Source organism: Schistocerca piceifrons, chromosome 1, assembly GCF_021461385.2.
Source record: "Schistocerca piceifrons isolate TAMUIC-IGC-003096 chromosome 1, iqSchPice1.1, whole genome shotgun sequence".
Classification (NCBI taxonomy): domain Eukaryota; kingdom Metazoa; phylum Arthropoda; class Insecta; order Orthoptera; family Acrididae; genus Schistocerca; species Schistocerca piceifrons.
In genome coordinates this window covers 686,009,760-686,029,290 of record NC_060138.1, presented here as the reverse complement: position 1 = coordinate 686,029,290, position 19,531 = coordinate 686,009,760, and the positions used below count along the sequence as shown (strand labels likewise).

At 39.9% G+C, this 19,531-nt stretch overlaps 1 protein-coding gene across 4 annotated transcripts in view; it reads right to left on the bottom strand.

Moving 5' to 3' along the window:
* The window catches only part of LOC124709528 (exonuclease mut-7 homolog), a 232,064-nt gene extending 220,870 nt beyond the window's left edge, over nt 1–11,194 (bottom strand). For 2 of the 4 annotated variants that reach the window (XM_047240845.1, XM_047240848.1), the window contains exon 1: nt 11,017–11,194. The gene's annotated coding sequence lies outside the window, so the exon portion shown is untranslated. Of the gene's footprint in view, nt 1–10,624; nt 10,898–10,981 lie in introns of those variants that run through there. The other 2 variants (XM_047240847.1, XM_047240846.1) reach the window with 2 other exon arrangements.
* Nucleotides 11,195–19,531: the final 8,337 nt, after the last annotated feature.

Sequence of the window (19,531 nt, the reverse complement as noted above, 5' to 3'; positions counted from 1 at the left end):
TTGTAACACCTATGACTCTGGGACGAGAAATATCATCCTTGCCTCCATCGCCTGTTTCAGAGGGAGGAAGGCAGGACGGTTGTGGGTGAAACACTAAATGTCTGCAAAATATCGGCCCAAGGTGTTGGAGATATCAAGAGGGTCTAAATGTGGTTCCGGAAAGCCTACGGAGATTACCCCAAACAACAGAAGAGGGAGTAAAACTGTTAATAGAACTTTGAACAGAAAGCCAACTAGCTTTTCTGCTGTCCTTGAAAATGCAGCAACACTGTGCACATTGCTGTTTATAATGGCAAGTCTCGCACAGCAAGGCAGTCTCGCAAAGCCTGTTGAAGCAAATTAGCAAATTTATTTGCTACGCAAAATTGTAGTGTCCTGCATCTGTATCCGTTATTCAATAGGCAAGTTTCCAGACAGCCGGAAATAGGGAATTGGCAAGCCAGGGCCCCATTCATGTCGGATCAGCCCGCGTTTGCAGAGGCCAAGGCACAGAACAGGGCAAAGAATAATCCACGAGTAGAATCACAGACATAGCACTTCAGCTTATGCTAGTATGACAAATAAAACAGATATGCAAAAACTAAAACGCAAACACAAGTTAGTCAAAAATGAGACAGCTAATGAAGAAATACTAACACAACAGCCAATTGAAAACATACAACAAGATCTAACAGTCACTGGCCAAAATGGAGAGAAACACTTAAATGTTACAGACACCATTCAAGAGAACAATCAACATACATATAACATAGTTATTCAAGGTAACGAAGAACAGGGCTACACTACCCAAATGAAACTGAAGAAAAAAAGCTATTTAACAGACATCGAGTCTGACAACGAAGAGACAATTACAAAAAAATTTACCGATCATGAGCATGCAGTTCGCATTTCAAATTTAAAAAAAGGTGAAACAACTAAGACATTGTGCACTAAATTAAAACAAGTAAATTTGGCACAAGAAATTAAGGACATAAAATTCAGTCAAAATGGTAGTGTTATTCTTGTCAGTAAAAACCCAAATATTGAGAAACAAATAGTCAAAAAACTAAAGGCAAATTTCCGACCAGAAATGAAAGTTGAACTAATGAGACTCAATTATAACCCTAGGCTACAACAGCAAAGAAATTTTGGGAATTTTGTTCCAAGTTTGGGTGTTGTCATAACAAAGGTTGACTTTGATGTTACAATCAATGACGTCGAAGAAGTTCTCAAGGAACTACATCTTAATTTTGTTAGGATAGTTAGAATGAAATCCAAAGAAACAGGAAAGGAAACTGCAAAAATGCGCGTGATTAAGCGTGATCAACACACAGTAGATTATCTTTTAAAAAATCATTTGAAGATGTTTCGTAAGGTACATACAACAGAAACTTCAAAGCTTCTTAATCCACAACCAGTACAATGTGTAAAATGTTATAGCTTCGAACATTCTACTAATAACTGCACAAAACCACCAAAATGTGGCAAATGTGTAGGCCAACATTTTACAAGTAGCTGCACAGCTAAAGACATAAAACCAAAATGTCAGACATGTGGCGATGACCACCTAGCAACCGATGTTAGATGTCCTAAGAGACCAAAAGAGGCCGCATCGATTGACAACTGCCAAAGTGCATTTTATCAATACGCCAGTTACAAAGGAAGCTGACACTGATGAAAAATATGTTCAAGTAGATGATCTGCTTAGAGCAGTTACTACAGCTCTGATCAATATATTACCCGATAGGAAGAATAAAATAGAAACAGCCATTGGAGATGTAGTGAAGAAATTTTTCAACAGGAAGATTGCTATTACACAGAGCTTAAACTCCATGCATATCCACATAATCTTCAGGACCGATTACATACAATAGAAGAACCACTACAGTTGGCACCAAAGCAATGGCCACCTTTAGAAAAGAATAGTCCACAGAGAAATATACAAGTAGAAGAAATACCTTCTCCAAAAGATAACAGTACTTAAAAACCAATATTTTAAAGAGTAGAAACCAGCTCTAATTTTGTAGATAGTATATAAAAATGGATCCCCGAGAAAATTATGTAATTGTTAGAGAAACTATTACTGCCTTTGTCAATGTAAATGTTATACTATCGAAAATTAATTTAATAGAACATCTTATAGAGTCAGAAAATGTTAATGTGATTGGTATTGCAGAGACAAAGGCATCTGAGCATCCAATAAAGATCAACTATTTTATATGTCATGATACAAATACTAGTGAAAGGAACGTTAGTGGAGGAGTAGCAGTATCACAAAGCAAAAATTTTCCAGCAGTTAGGATTGATTTGCCAGATAATTTGCAAAATGTACAAGCTGTGATATTGAAGACACAAACAAGAACTAAGAAATTTATCTTTTTAACAACAATATATATCCCTCCAAAGGACAGATTACCTATAGAATGTTTTGAATGTATGACAAATCTGGGCCCTTTTATCATTATGGGTGATCTAAATGCAAGATCTAATACCTTTGGAGATTCCGCAACAAATACAAATGGTAGAACACTAGAGTCTATCCTTACAAATTTTAATATTCGACGAGTCGACAATGATGAACCCACTTTTATAAACCACAGAGGTACATCAATACCCGATCATATTTCATATATTAACAATATACATCGATATTTTACTGCTCACTGGATAGGCAAAAGTATTGCTAGTGATCATTTACCACTATTAGTAAGAACTACAATGTACCATTCTATTAAAAGCCAACGAAGTACTAAAGTAATATACGATTTAGAAAACATGGATCAAGAAAAATATCAAACATTGCTTGATGAAAATATACCAGAAGTGATCGATATAACAACTGAAGAATTAAACCAATATAATGATGCCATTGTAACAGCTATAAAACAAGCGGAATAGAAAGTGTTTCAGTAAAAAGAATAAAAGAAAATCTAGAAAGGATACCTGAAAGTATTTTGGTAACTACAAAACAAAAACGTAGAATATATCGACAGCTAAAAAGCTTTCAGTCTGAAGAATTGAGAATAGCATGTAACAGATTGAATATGCTTGTCAAAAGACAATTGGCAAATTTTCACTCGCAAAGATGGCCAAAAACGTGTGTGTTGTTAGATCACAAACAATCAAACAAGTTCTGGAAGACTTTTAAACGTATTATAGGAGATAAAATAAACACTGAGCCTCCACTACAATATAATGGGAATACAATAAAAGATAGTCAAGAAAAAGCACAAATTTTTAGAGAAGTTCTCATAGAAACTCATAAAATACCTAACGATCCACGTTTTAATAATTCGCATAAACAAAAGTTGATGAAGAAATGCCAATGATTTTAACATCCCCAGAAGTTTTAAATGAAGAGCAATTAGCACAGATTCAAGAAATTACAGAAGAAGAAATAGATAAAGCAATAAATAATGGCAAAAACACTTCACCTGGAATGGATGGAATTAGCAGACTACATGTTAGAGCAGCACCAAGTGAAAAAATAATTAGAATATTACACTGTTTGTACAACAATGTTTTAAAATTAAAACAAATACCGCAACAATGGAAAACAGCAAAAGTAATTATGATACCAAAACCTGGGAAACCATTAAATAATCTGACATCCTATCGTCCTATAAGACTTTTGTCAACTACTGGAAAATCTTTTGCGTCCATATTAAACAGACGATTGCATTAATTTGCAGAAGACCAAAGACTTATACCTGACATACAAGCAGGCTTTAGGCAACAACATTCAACTATAGATCTGATTATCAGAATATGTACTAGCATTACTAAGACCTTAAATATTACAGATCGTGCATCAGCCTTATATTTGGATACAGAAAGAGCTTTCGACAGTGTGGCGACTAGGATTATATTATAAGCTTATGAACTTTGGTATCCCAATTCAATTTATCTAACTAATTAGCACTATTATAGACAATAGACCTACATATTTATCGATTAATAATAAACTCTCTAGTCCTTTCATTCCAGAAGCCAGGGTGCCACAGGGTGCTATTCTTTCACCTTTGCTGTACACCTTATATACAGCTGATATTCCACTGCCTACCCATTGGAATGAAGGCTTGACACTTGATGCAGATGATACAGTTTATTGGTGTCATGAGAGAACGTCCGAAGAATTGAATAATGCAAATACACAATACCTCACAAAATTAGAAAAGTGGCTCAGTACCTGGGACATTAAACCTAATGCGCACAATAGTCAATTTGTGATATTCAGACACAGAAATTTTACTACTAATAAATTACAAACACCAGATAAAGTAAAGTTAAAACTCTGGGGAGGAGAAATTTTACCAAAACCAAAAGCAAATTATTTAGGTCTTATAATGGACGCAATACTGTCATAGAAGCCTCACACAGATAATATCCTAGTAAAGGTAAGGAGAAGAATCGGACTTCTAAAGTTAATTAGAGGGCGTATAACAGGAGCACCCAATAGTACATTAATTTATACTTATAAAACGTTTATAAGACCAGTTTTGGAATATGGGGCACCAGTATGGATTGCAAGTAAACAGCATACAGAAAGAATTTAAGTACGGAAAGAAGAATCTTACGAATCGCTATTAGGTCAAGTCTCTACACTACAAATCAAGATATATATAATTCAGTAAATATATTACCGCTACAGCACCGACTGATTGAGCTTGTCAGCAATATAGGAATGAATAGACTTCACTCTGATACGCTAACAACTAAAACACTAGAAGAAGAATTTATGCATTTCAATTTTCCATGCTACCAGAATAAATTTCCATCACATACTATAGCACAATGTATTAGGGAGACTAATGAAGAATTGGATAGGACAATTCCACTTGGGCCTTCTAATAATATTAGCCATTTAGTTAACGAAAGCTGAAGTGCAATTGTCAGTCACACAATAAAAAATTTAAGTGAGATTTTAGTCAAAAATACAAAATAAAGTAAAACATTTATATAAGAGACATTATCCCAGGTGGGGTTTTCCCAAACCGTAAGGCGAATGCCGGGATATAACATTATTTCCACTCAGAAACAAGAAGAAAAGAGGAAGAAGTAGATTAAGTAAGAAAAATAAAGAATGTATTGACAGATAGAAATAGAAGACATATAATAAGTTACTGAAGAATTATTGTTATTGAATTGGATAATTAATATTTTAAGTAAAAACAGGAAATATAAATTTTTCCCAAATAATATAAATAAATTGAGTCCCAACAGTATTAAAGCACATATGGCTGAAAAGAGCTACGCTCTAGATACAGCCCAAACTCGTAAGAGGGTACGAAAAAATGGATAAGTTCACCATCGTAAGATGGCACTTAAAAATGCAGAGATCTCGTCTCCATGTGCAGATTGCATCACGGCATGCCTCAATCCACCAGGGGAAAGAGGCACATCGCTGCGAGGAAGAGGTGCAAGGTTTGGAATACTGCATGGCAGTGAGAATAGTGTTTGTAAGGTATAGTCTATCTGGCCATCAATGCAGGAGAAATGGTGTTCATAAAAAGTGGCCAATGAGGAGTAGAGCTGCTACTCAGCTTCAGAAAGCTGCCAGCTGGTTAGACAAACAGATGGGATAGGCATCAGCAAACAAATGACACAGGAGAAATGGTCACTTGAGTGTTTGTCAGAGAGAACAGACCACTCGAGACAACAAGCAAACTGAGCAGTACAGATCATATGGTCCAAGAGAGAAAAGGGATGGAATTGGGAAGCTATGTGATGTATTCATGTTCAAACAGATTAGACTGAGCTGGCTGAAGATATAGGAGAGAGCCTCTCTGACAGGAGGATGGAGAGCCCCATAGGGGATGTTGGGCACTTAAGTCATCAAGCAGCAGAAAGGGAGGAGGAAGTTGAACAATAAGTTGCAAACAGCCAAAGACGAGAGTGAGTAGACATTCCCAAAGAGAGAGGGTGAAACTTGGAAGGGAAAAAGAGACAGCAATAGCTTGAAGCTCGGTGTACAAGAAAATGGTGCAACTATATATTTCATCTCAAATGAGCAACACGACTTACCCACAAGCCGGAGCAGAAAACAACTGGTATGTATAATCGCAAGAGGAGCTGTAACTCAACCCTACTGGATCTGATGCTGTTAATGTTCTGTTGGAGAATAATCACATCTGATGATAGACAGGAGATGTGTCAAATAGCAGGGTAGTCACTATGATGGCTGCCAAGTGCCAGGATTCAAATGTGCACAATGACCAAGTCCAGAGGCTGGAGGATCCTGGCCATTAGTTTGACAGAGGGTGTCAGCATTTGCCTTCGGCTGGCTAGCAGACTGGTTGTTCGTGGTGTGTCCCAGTGAAATGGAGGTCAGCCGAGTGATTGTATCGCATGGTAACACCGTGGAAGAAGAACACTGAGGCGGAGAAGGGAAAGATCGCATGCCTCTTTTTGACTGCTTAGAATCATGCCATTTGTCAGGTGCATACCTAGATGCTAGCTGGCTAGATGTGCGCAGAAAGTCATCAAGAGAGTACTCCTTTTTAGATTTCTGTGCTTCTACTTGCGAATCATACAATTTCGCTGGTGCAGGCGAAGGTTTCTTGGTAGGGCATGCACCTGTAGCGGGTGAAGATGAGAGTGAGACCTGGGAGCTGGATGATTTCACAAGCATGGCACTAAACTGGAAGTTGCAAGTCTACACAGCCATGTGCTTCATAGGTCGGGGTGTAGTGAGAACTGTACTATAACTGACAGAGGGTGGTGTACAAGGTTTGCAATTAGCCATCATTTTCCAAACAATGTGAGTGGAAACCTTTTCCTTCACCCGGATCTCCTGAATGGTTCTCTCATTGGACAGTCATGGGAGGAGGCAGCATGGTTAACCTTGCTGTTGATACAGTGAGGGGAAGGAGGCAGACACACACCCTCATGAGCATCCCTGCCGCACATTACATATTTGGCTGCATTTTCACAAGATTCACGGGTGTGGTTGTAGCACTCACATTTAGAGCAACGCGTGGGATTTGGGATATGCAGTCCGACAGTAATAGCTTCATAGCCAGCCGTAATTTTTGATGGAAGTACCACATGGTCAGGTGTGAGGAATAGAGTGCAGGTTGGCACTAATTCTTTATCAATCTTTTTCATGACGTGATGGACTGCAGTCACTCCCTGGTCAATGAGGCAGGCTGTTGTTTCAGCCTTGGTAAACCATCAAGCAGCCGAGTGGTTATGACATCATGGGAGGAATTCAGAGTGCGGTGTGGAGAAGTACTGCATTAAGCAGTTTCTTTGCTTGAAAAGCACTATCCATCTCCAGAAGCAAGGTCTCATTATGCAACCAAGAGCAGGACTTCAAAAGACCGGGCATTGGCATCTACAGCCTTTTGAATAACAAATGGGTTAAATGTAGTGAAATTGTGACCATCTTCTGTGCATGCCACCAGGAGGTAACGGGGTGCAGCCAAATCCCCCATGATTGCCAGCGTCTCTGATGGTGTGATCCTTCCTGCTGGAAGGCCACCCTCATCGGGGGCTCACCTGCCTTAGGTCATTGTCCACACCTCTTGGACTCCAGACAGAGGGACTAATCAGCATAGAGGAAGGTACCAGCTCAGGCACTCTGTATATTGCTCCCTGCAGTATGCGTTCAGCAATGCCTATCACGGACAAGCAAAAATAAATGCAAAAATCATCAGCAGACAAAAGGGTGGACACCATAGGCCCCGCTGCTCCCATCAGACCATCGGCAGCCACTAAAAAGAGGGGCACTCAGAAGAGTACCACGCGGAACCCCATTCTCTTGCAGATGGGAGGTGCTACAGGAGATAGCAACCCGTACCTGAGAAGTGCAACATGAAAGAAAGTGCCAGATAAAATTTAGGGGTGGGTGGATCACGGAAGCTCCACTCGTGTAAGGTGCCAAGGATGTAGATGCACCATATAGCAGTAACGACACTTTCTTGCCATTGAGAAGGGAACTTCCCCTCACTGGGCAGATGGTTAAAAATGGCAAGTATACGATGTTGGCTACTCACTGAAAAACATTTGGTTGTGGACAAAGTCTGGTCCAGAAGCCATATCAGGGCAGAGAGCAAAGGTGCCGGCAAAATCCCACTTGCTAAACATGGAGTTATAAGGCTCCAGGCAGCAGGGAACAAAAGGTAAGGGGAGTTGTTCCAGACAGAGTTTGAGAAAACAGAACATGGGCGGACAGTGAACCAATGTTGAGGCCTTGGCAAAATGCCGAGCATAATGCTCAGCACCAGAGTCCAGGCTGGCAAGGATAACACAATTCTGGGAAATTTCTGGGACACCTGTACGAGAACAGAGACCAAAAATGTGCCTTACCTTTGCCCATACCTGCAATGAGTGAGTATGCGGCTCTATGGCAGCAACACACAGTTCCCAGCAAATCTATTTCTAACCGGGACCAGGCACAAAGCCATTTAAAGGCCAGAAGGTGGTCCAGAGATAAATACCATTTGTAGAATTGAAGGGCATGGTAATAGACTAACAGCCACAGCAATTTCAGAGGTCTACCAAGTGACAGCCTTCTGTCGAGAACAACCCGAGGACGAAGTAATCACTGAAGCAGCTGCCAAAAGTATGGCACCCGTCAAGTTTCAAAAGGACTCATCAATGCCACTGTGTGGTGCGGCAGCAGAAATGGCGAGCAAAGAAAAGACATCCCTATCCACATTAGTAAAGGCCAACTTGGAAGGGTATCCACATGAATGATGCTGATGAAAAGATAGGATGATCATAAAATGACTGCTGTTGCACACATCGTCGTGAACACCCCACTGAACAGAGGGGAGGAATCCAGGGCTACAGATGGAAAGAGTAATGGCCAAAAAAGTGCCATGTGCCACACTAAAGTGTGTGGGAGCTCCGGTGTTGAGGAGGCAGAGATCGAGCCCTGCTAGCACGTATTCAACAATCCCGTTTTGGTCAGTGGTCGCAGCTCCACTCTACATGAAGTTACAGACATTAAAATCCCTAAGGAGAAGGGTAGGGAGGACTTCAAAATCCCCAGCAAGAAGGGATAATTTGGATGCAAATGACAATTTTTTCATAATTGTTAATCTAATCCTCATACGTATTCAGTTCTAATATGTAGTCCACATTTAACAGGTGGTTATAATATGGTGTCCGTAAGCTCTGTTGGCCAAAGTGAGACTGCAATTTTGAAATAAATGTTTGTTTTCTTAACATTGCAGTAAAGACATACAATTATAGTTGAAAGGATGCAGTTGAGAAACCAGCTGTGATACTGTAAGAAACTATGTATACATCTCATAGGCCTATGCTTTAAACCCAATTTTAATATAATTAGTAATATATCACTAATAGTTTGTTAGTAAATAACATTTCATGAATGTGGAGTAATTTTGGTATAACTGCACTTTATGGTGGATAATGGTCTTAGTTTGCCTTTGCAGGTCATGCCACATGCATATAAAGGACATCACATATGACTCAAGTGATGTTGAGAAGGCCGGGGAAGTAGTAACAAAAGAGATGTCTGTGTCTGTTGCAGCTAAAAAGTTCAACATTCCATACAACACACTAAGGCAGTCTTCACTAGGCTTACTGGCAGAGGTAATATAGCTACATGAATTAATTCAAACTCAGAAATAATAATAGGACCATGGGCTTCAGTGCATTACCAAAGTGAATGTGGTAAGATAGTAAAGGAGCATAAAATTACAACATACACAAAAGTGAAACCAATATTAAGTGAAGTTTTTATCCAGGTGTAAGGGTGATGGCAATTACTAGATACATAGAAATGGGTAACACAGAATGGATTAATTTAGGACAATAAGTTGGAAGATTTTTTTGCATCTGATTTTAAAGAGAGATATTTCAAATTTTCTTGAACAGTATTAAGTTTAATTATTTGTTTATCTTGTCAAGTAACACACATTATTGATTTTGCATTAAACATTTTGGAAACTTAGACATTTGTACTGCGACATGGGTTTCAAGGATGTACTCTTAATTATCGTTGCAGTAATTGTAGCATAATAAGACATTAAAGTATGTTTTACTTGATTAGTACACTTTATATCCCAGATCCCCCATCCAAGGGGTAAATTGGGAACAGTTAAAACTTTGGAATATTATTATGACAAGGAAGGGTAATAGTACTTGAAAATGCACCAGAATAATTCTAGAAAGTCTCACTGCTAACATATGACAAACTGACAGGAAAACTGTCATAGTAATACGCTGCATGCCCTTAAACTAAAAAATGCTGTTTCTTTACAACCAAAACACTGCAACTGACCCTTTGAGTTTCAGTGCACACATTAGCCCACTATGATTGAAACGTTGATCTGAATAGACGGTATGGCATCAGCTTCAAGAATTTCTTCGAAATCATTCATACCCAGACTCAAAGATACGTTTTTGGTAAAACGTCATAAGTTAATTTCACACCAAGAATAGTAAAATGTACCAGCTTGCTAATAGCAACATTTTAAAAGTTGTACAGGCTGTTGAAAACGACATTACTAACTGCATTTAGCTTAAAACTGCAGACGTGAATCAAACATGTTGGACAAGTCTCCATTCAGCGAGCTACTATGAAAAATGTTTACTGGTTTGAGCATTTAGTCTAGTATTATAAATTATTAATAACATACTTTGAAAGCACATGAATACAGGCAATGGGCACCTTGTGAAATACGACCAACGGCGCAGTTCATCCGGTTGTTGTCATACGATGATATTCAAGATGGAATTACATACTATGCTAATAAACTACAAAACATGAATTGCGCTTAGTCCCTTGCTTCACGGTCGCTCATTGAATCAAAATTTGCGTGCAGCATTTCAGAACCTCGTAACAATTAAATTTCGACAACGATTTGATCCACAACATGCCCTTAACAATATGTGAAGCGTATTTAAAACTGTTCGATACAGGTTTTTTCCGCTTTAAAAAGAACAAAAAATTTCCGACACTTCGGTAAATCCTAACAAATGAAATATTGGTTCCATATATCGCTGATACATGCACGACCAGACTTACAGGAAGGCTGTGCTATCAGAAACACTTGTACGTACTTGCCACTATTCATTGTACACTTCGTGTGTTTTCACAACACCACTAACGTTAATCAAGTACTTTCGTCGTCACATCAAATCTGTTCCGAGCAGCGCTTCCACAAGCAAAGAAAACTTGCACATGCATACCACTGTCACTATGCCACAGTAAGCATTTGACTGTTTTGACGTTTACTGACCGGAAATTAAAATCACGTGACCATTCTGTTTCTAAGCGCAATCCAGTGTTTGAAGTGAACTATAAAGTCTTGTCCGCCACTTTACCTGCTGAGTGCAGCCACTGGAGTCGTCTGCGGTATCACAACTCCTTGAAATTGCCGTTCACGTACCTGAAACGGCTCACGCTAGCTTCGTTTTTTCTCAATAAACAGTAATCAGTGGCGCTTTCTGTGTACTCCGGCAGCAAAAAGGTTAGTTTTGGTCGAAATGTGGATAAACTTATCAATATACATAAAACTGCAAGCCGATTCAAAACATGTTCATCCCCCATGAATGTCACTAGTTGCTCGCAAACTGAGCGTAAATGAAAGCAATTTGGGCTAGCACCACCTGAAGATTATAAAGTAAGCTTCTAAATGCGTTGCGGTTAGTTAAGAAAAACGGCTACTGGCGCAGATATTGTGCATTTTTTCTTGTATTTTAAGTGTGTAGTCACAGTCCACTATGGACTGACATTTCATTTTCACAGTATTTTATTGATATTCCCTTTTTGCCACGTGATCAGTGACCTTTAAATAAAATAAACTTGGTGTATAGTTGTCTCACAACTTTACCTCTGTCCACAAAATATTTAGATTTACATAGGCGTAAATGATTTATTCTGCATCTACAGTGAAGCTTGAGGAATAGTTTTATAAGCTGCATATAATGGGTTTCATTCCCAAATTAGCTGCTGTAATTACAAAATAAAAATGATCACTAGTTATAAGTAAGGAACTTCTCAACAAATTCATTGAAGTGTTCTTGAGTGACTTAATTTTGTGAGGCGTTCTTGGGTGACTTAATTTTGTGATGTTACCGACTGTGACATGCGACCGACTGGCGAGCCAGGAGAGGAACATCTATAGATGAGCCAAAAGAGACTTCAGTGCATTCTGAGCTATGAATCGTTGTTGTCACACTATGTTATCGTGTATCTCGTAAATATGTATATATGCAATTACACTCAACTTTTGGGAGATTCCCTGTTATCCAGTAGGGAATACACCCATGGTGGTGACCTCCCCCCTGTCAACTATGAAATACGTCTTGCAATTTTTCGTAAGCACTGTATTACTGCGAATTAACAATGCAGCCATCTGTTGTTCTGGATACAGCTCTATCCGCTCCACAGAACATTACACCTGGCAATAATGCATGTGATGTGTGCCGACAGTGCAATGATTGTGTGGACTTTGATCTGTGATTAAAAACGAGTGTACCATGGTTATGAGAGATAAGTTACTGCAACACAACTCAGACTACGCTTCGACAATGGCAGGCAACAGACAACTTGTTACCAGACTTCAAAGTAGAAAATACCGCAAACTCACAGTAGTGAGTACAAAATCAGAAAGTGGAACCTATTTCAAACGGTGATATGATATGTGAGTCGACTGTGATGCCCTGGTCACGTAATGTGCCAAGGCATCTGCCCATTTCACACATGCCTACACAACTGGTTGTGTACTACAATGTACCAGGAGCCACATTTCTTACCGTGCCACGATCTCAGTAAGTTCCCTCATTGTCGATATCTGATTGACTAATCATAATTGCACCGCATCACATCCATTATTTATCTCACAGACAAAGCTCCCAGCCTCAACTGCCTCTGTTCCCACCTGAACAGCCCATTTTATGGTCGATCACCCGCAGGGTGTGTATTTGACTCACTAAGCATTTTAGATGATTACACTCGATTCATCATCTTAATTTGTCATCTGGCAGACCAAGTTGAATTAATCAATGATATCATTGAAGTGCCATCTACCCACAACAAGTATGACACAGCCAAATCTGCACAACTGCAATGTCTTTGTCAGAAACCCAAGTACCAATTAAAACAGGATATCTATGACGAACATTTGGAAGATAGAAAACCATCTCAGCTTTGGTAATGACTCCAGTTTACTCTGAATGTTAAACTCATGACAGATAATGCACTTTTGGATGCTTGCTTGTAATTCTCTTCAGTAGGCTACACTGGAACCAGTAAATAATTCTTTCATTCAACAAGTGCACCAGTGTATCGGTGAACAGGGTCACTACTTTGGGCACCTTTGAATGTTCTACTCCTGGGCAATGGTACAGGAGAGTCAAAGTCAATTTTGTGTTATGTTTTTACTTGGTTTTCATTTGTTTTCTGACAACTCCTGCAAATGGACGAGTTTGTGAGCCCGGGATCAAAGTCAGTGTTGTGTTATGTAATTAATAACGTTGTGTTTCAGTGAATGGTACACTGTGATACATTTTTGAATAGGTCTTTAGGAGAGGAGATAAATTACCAAATAAAAAATACAGGGTGCCATCTAAAAAAGACATACCGATGTTCATATCTTTGATAAAACAAAGCTACAATGAAGGCAATCACGCTGATTGATATCCCCCCTAACGGCAAAAGAACATTTACTTGAGAGATTTTGTTGAAATTTGCATATTGACAAACAGTTATTTAGGGTGGTCAAACGAAAGCGCTGGCAGGTCGATAGGCACACAAACAAACACAAACATACACACAAAATTCTAGCTTTCGCAACCAACGGTTGCTTCATCAGGAAAGAGGGAAGGAGAGGGAAAGACGAAAGGATGTGGGTTTTAAGGGAGAGGGTAAGGAGTCATTCCAATCCCGGGAGCAGATAGACTTACCTTAGGAGGAAAAAAGGACAGGTATACACTCGCACACACACCCATATCCAACCGCACATACACAGACACAAGCAGACATTTGTAAAGGCAAAGAGTTTCGGCAGAGATGTCAGTCGAAGCAGAAGTACAGAGGCAAAGATGTTGTTGAAAGACAGGTGAGGTATGAGCGGCGGCAACTTGAAATTAGCGGAGGTTGAGGCCTGGCGGATAACGAGAAGAGAGGATATACTGAAGGGCAAGTTCCCATCTCCGGAGTTCTGACAGGTTGGTGTTAGTGGGAAGTATCCAGATAACCCGGATGATGTAACACTGTGCCAAGATGTGCTGGCCGTGCACCAAGGCATGTTTAGCCACAGGGTGATCCTCATTACTAACAAACATTGTCTGCCTGTGTCCATTCATGCAAATGGACAGTTTGTTGCTGGTCATTCCCATATAGAAAGCTTCACAGTGTAGGCAGGTCAGTTGGTAAATCACGTGGGTGCTTTCATATGTGGCTCTCCCTTTGATTGTGTACACCTTCCGGGTTACAGGACTGGAGTATGTGGTGGTGGGAGGGTGCATGGGATAGGTTTTACACCGGGGGCAGTTACAAGGGTAGGAGCCAGAGGGTAGGGAAGGTGGTTTGGGGATTTCATAGGGATGAACTAAGAGGTTACGAAGGTTAGGTGGACGGCGGAAAGACACTCGTGGTGGAGTGGGGAGGATTTCATGAAGGATGGATCTCATTTCAGGGTAGGATTTGAGGAGTCATATCCCTGCTGGAGAGCCACATTCAGAGTCTGATCCAGTCCCGGAAAGTATCCTGTCACAAGTGGCGCACTTTTGTGGTTCTTCTGTGGGAGGTTCTGGGTTTGAGGGGATGAGGAAGTGGCTCTGGTTATTTGCTTCTGTACCAGGTCGGGAGGGTAGTTGCGGGATGTGAAAGCTGTTTTCAGATTGTTAGTGTAATGTTTCAGGGATTCCGAACTGGAGCAGATTCGTTTGCCACCAATACCTAAGGCTGTAGGGAAGGGACCGTTTGATGTGGAATGGGTGGCAGCTGTCATATTGGAGGTACTGTTGCTTGTTGGTGGGTTTGATGTGGACAGACATGTGAAGCTGGCCATTGGACAGATGGAGGTCAACGTCAAGGAAAGTGGCATGGGATTTGGAGTAGGACCAGGTGAGTCTGACGGAACCAAAGGAGTTGAGGTTGGAGAGGAAATTCTGGAGTTCTTCTTCACTGTCAGTCCAGATCATGAAGATGTCATCAATAAATCTGTACCAAACTTTGGGTTGGCGGGCCTGGGTAACCAAGAAGGCTTCCTCTAAGCGACCCATGAATAGGTTGGCATACGAGGGGGCCATCCCGATACCCATGGCTGTTCCCTTTAATTGTTGGTATGTGTGGCCTTCAAAAGTGAAGAAGTTGTCGGTCAGCATGAAGCTGGCTAAGGTAATGAGGAAAGAGGTTTTAGGTAGGGTGGCAGATGATCGGCGAGAAAGGAAGTGCTCCATCGCAGCGAGGCCCTGGACGTGCGGAATATTTGTGTATAAGGAAGTGGCATCAATGGTTACAAGGATGGTTTCCCGGGGGTAACAGATTGGGTAAGGATTCCAGGTGTTCGAGAAAGTGGTTGGTGTCTTTGATGAAGGATGGGAGACTGCATGTAATGGGTTGAAAGTGTTGATCTATGTAGGCACAGATACGATCTGTGGGGGCTTGGTAACCAGCTACAATGGGGCAGCCGGGATGATTGGGTTTGTGAATTTTAGGAAGAAGGTAGGGGTGCGGAGTGACGGTGGGGTCAGGAGGTTGATGGAGTCAGATGAAAGGTTTTGTAGGGGGCCTAAGGTTCTGAGGATTCCTTGAAGCTCTGCCTGGACATTAGGAATGAGATTACCTTGGCAAACTTTGTATGTGGTGTTGTCTGAAAGCTGACACATCTTGGCACAGTGTTACACCGTCCGGGTTATCTGGATACTTCCCACTAACACCAACCTGTCAAAACTCCGGAGATGAGAACTTGCCCTTCAGTATATCCTCTCTTCTCGTTATCTGCCAGCCCTCAACCTCCGCTAATTTCAAGTTGCCGCCGCTCATACCTCATCTATCCTTCAACAACATCTTTGCCTCTGTACTTCTGCTTCGACTGACATCTCTGCCGAAACTCTTTGCCTTTACAAATGTCTGCTTGTGTCTGTGTATGTGCGGTTGAATATGGGTGTGTGTGCGAGTGTATACCTGTCCTTTTTTCCTCCTAAGGTAAGTCTTTCCACTCCCGGGATTGGAATGACTCCTTACCCTCTCCCTTAAAACCCACATCCTTTCGTCTTTCCCTCTCCTTCCCTCTTTCCTGATGAAGCAACTGTTGGTTGCGAAAGCTTGAATTTTGTGTGTATGTTTGTGTTTGTTTGTGCATCTATCGACCTGCCAGCACTTTCGTTTGGTAAGTCACATCATCTTTGTTTTTAGATATATTTTTCCCATGTGGAATGTTTCCCTCTATTATATATATAATTTTCTCAAGTTAATTTTTTGCAATTTGGAGCTAGAGTCATCCCAAACAAAAACTGCTCATCACAACTCTCATGAGATGCATAGTGACGTGTGAAAGTGTCAGTTTGTTACCTGTTACAAACAAGATGATTTTTAAAGTGGAATTTTACGTGGCCGTTCGATAGAGCGGTTACAAATTAGTCCAGTGCGATATTTGTTTTATCAGTATGCGTTAATAGAAAGAACAAAATACAAAGAGTAACCAGTATTCCAGTAACGACTGACCAGTGCACATGAAGTGTAACTGATTATTTTGCGTACAATTTACCACACAGGTATAGAGGATGTTGAGGCAAACAATTTGATGTAGGATGCGTGTGGTCTGTCGAGTCGGGAAACTACAGAACATTAGCCAAAAAATACCACCTAAGCTACACTGTTTGTGCATTGCACAAGATTTTCAACATCCTCTTGCTCTTTTTGGGCAAACTATTGGTCCTGGAGACAAAATTGAGTAGGATATTTTTAGTAGAAAATTTAATGTAGTTTAATTTTGTGCTTAGATATATTTCTGGCAGAGGCCCTGGTCTTCGAGTTATCCAAGGAAAACGTACAAGTAATCATCAAATGTTCCATCATCTCCAATCAGTCAGGAGTTCTAGTATGTTGTTCATTGGACTCCTTCCTCCCACTGTACAAAAATTTGCAGCCGCACGAATTATTTCCCATATTCGACCTTTTTTGGTTTTTATTGACTGGATTATTACACAATCATCTTAGTCATTTATTTCATGAACATTAATAAATTTAACTTTCCAGTGAGGGTATTGGAAGAAAAAGACTTTTGTAAACGTTTTGGAAAATCCAATTACATTTACAATTCGGTCTAAACTCAAACCTTACAAGCTGAGTAGTTTCATAGTAAGAAGGTCAGACAAGCAAAACGACTTAACTGTTAATTCTATGTAGTTAAAACTAACAAGATTTGGATGTAAAATTTACACAATTATGAATATTACAGTTTGTGAATGCACGACTGAGCCTATATGATCACTGCATTCTGTATCCCTACAAAGTGTTAAACCCAGGTATTTGTTAACCTATTCCATCTGTGACTTACTGATATTATAGTCACAGGACTCCACTTTTTTTTTCATTTTGTGAAGTTCACAGTTTTATATTTCTGAACATTCGAATCAAGCTGCCAATCTCTGCAGCACTTTGAAATCTTATCAGGAGCTGAAAAAATAATAACACAGATTCTTTCAGACAGTACTTCACTCTAGTTAACTGCTTCATCTACAAAAAGTCGGAGGTTATTATTAATATTGCTCCTAAGATCTCAAGGTCATTAAAAACAGCATGAACAGCACATGGTAAAAACATACCTCCCTGGATCACATCCAATGTTACTTCTACATCTGTCAATAGGTCTTCATACAAGACAACATGCTGCATCCTCCATACCAAAAAACCCTGAATCCAGTTACAAATATCGCTTGAAACCCCATACAATCAATAATAAGTGTAGATGAGGTACTGAATCAAAAGGGTTTCAGAAATCAAGAAATACTGTATCTTCCTGACTGCCTTGATCCAAGGCTTTCAGTATGTCATGCGACAAAAGTACGAGCTGGGTTTCACATAATTTATGTTTTTGGAATTCATGGTGGCTGGCATGGAGGAGGTCGTTCTGTTCATAAGCTCTGTTTCCTCAGTACACTGGTTTCCTACCATTAAAAATTAAGTGTGTAAAAATAAATTTCAATGTTTACTTTGCATAATATTTACTGCTCATGCAGTGAACGGAACTGGATTTCAATTAACAATTACGAAAAAGACAGGCCATAACATTCAGCTCTGTAAAGTTGGTCAAATTTGCTTACACAACAGTGAAATCCTCGTTGACTGGACCTAACAACAGTGTTGTACAGTTGCACTGTGTAGTAACTGTGAATAATCATTTCGAGTGATACCAAACTATTTTGGAGTATTTGTGTCCTGAGTAGGCATATCCTTCCTCAGATAAGGTACCGAGGCTTCAAGGGCTGCAGGACACATCCTTGTGGCGAGTGGTACACACCCTGGCAGGGATCTCACCCCTCCACTGGCGATTCAAGATGCTGGTGACCAATCTGTATATCGTTCCTATCACACATCTCAAAACTAACACATGCGTAAACTAGGACGCTATGAAAGGAACAAAGCCTGGAAACACAGGTGGACCTTGTGTCTGCTAGGGAATTGAGGATACTCATTTTCAAGTCACTATGATTTCAACCTATCACACCCAAGCCATCGTTATCTCGCTAATAATCAGTTATTAATCAGCTGCCATTATGCCATATTGATCACTGCCTGGATAGTTAGTGTCATACCCTGGCGTGCAATACTGCCATCTGATAATAGCTAGTTGAGATTCGTGAAGGTGTGCCCACCTAGTCATGTGGGAACTGGGAGCATGACTTTTATTCCCCTAGAAGGCAACATTTCTGAGACAGAACTCTCACTGTGGGTAACCTTAACAGGACCGTGTATACATCTGGTTTTGTCAGTCAGTTGATTGGGAGCTTCATTTCATTTCATTACAGCTTCTAGCAGTACCTGGAGTTCATTAATATCTAATATTTCTTCCTCATAGGCTAAACACTGTCCACAAGTACTAAAACATCGAACATTATATCTATAGAACTGTAAATTTAATTCTTCTTTTTTGTAGTGTACATACCATACTACGGTATATTTATTTTTTCACGACTGGTGTAGTTTTTAATATTTTGCTTAATTTACTACATATTTTTGGTTAAGGTCTCTTTGTGACACGACGACATTCTTTTAATGTTGGCACAAACGAACAATTCGCATGCCTCTAGGAAAAACAGAACTATGTTGCTCAGGAATGTATTTGTACATGTCGAAATTGATGGTTCATTTGCTATTATCACTGTCACTTCACTTCATTTTGTTAACCAGCCACCTTCCAGTGTTTTGGGGTTTTACAAAGTGATGTTCCTTTTATCTATAAATTTCATAATTAATTTCAGAATTAATATATTATTTTGATGCTGGAAAGTTGGTATGAAAATAGGCACAGGTTGATGGCATCTTATTAACTGTTGAATAAATTCGATTTGCTGGCTTTCATATACTTTATATTCAATAACGATGTGATTGATATCTCCTGCT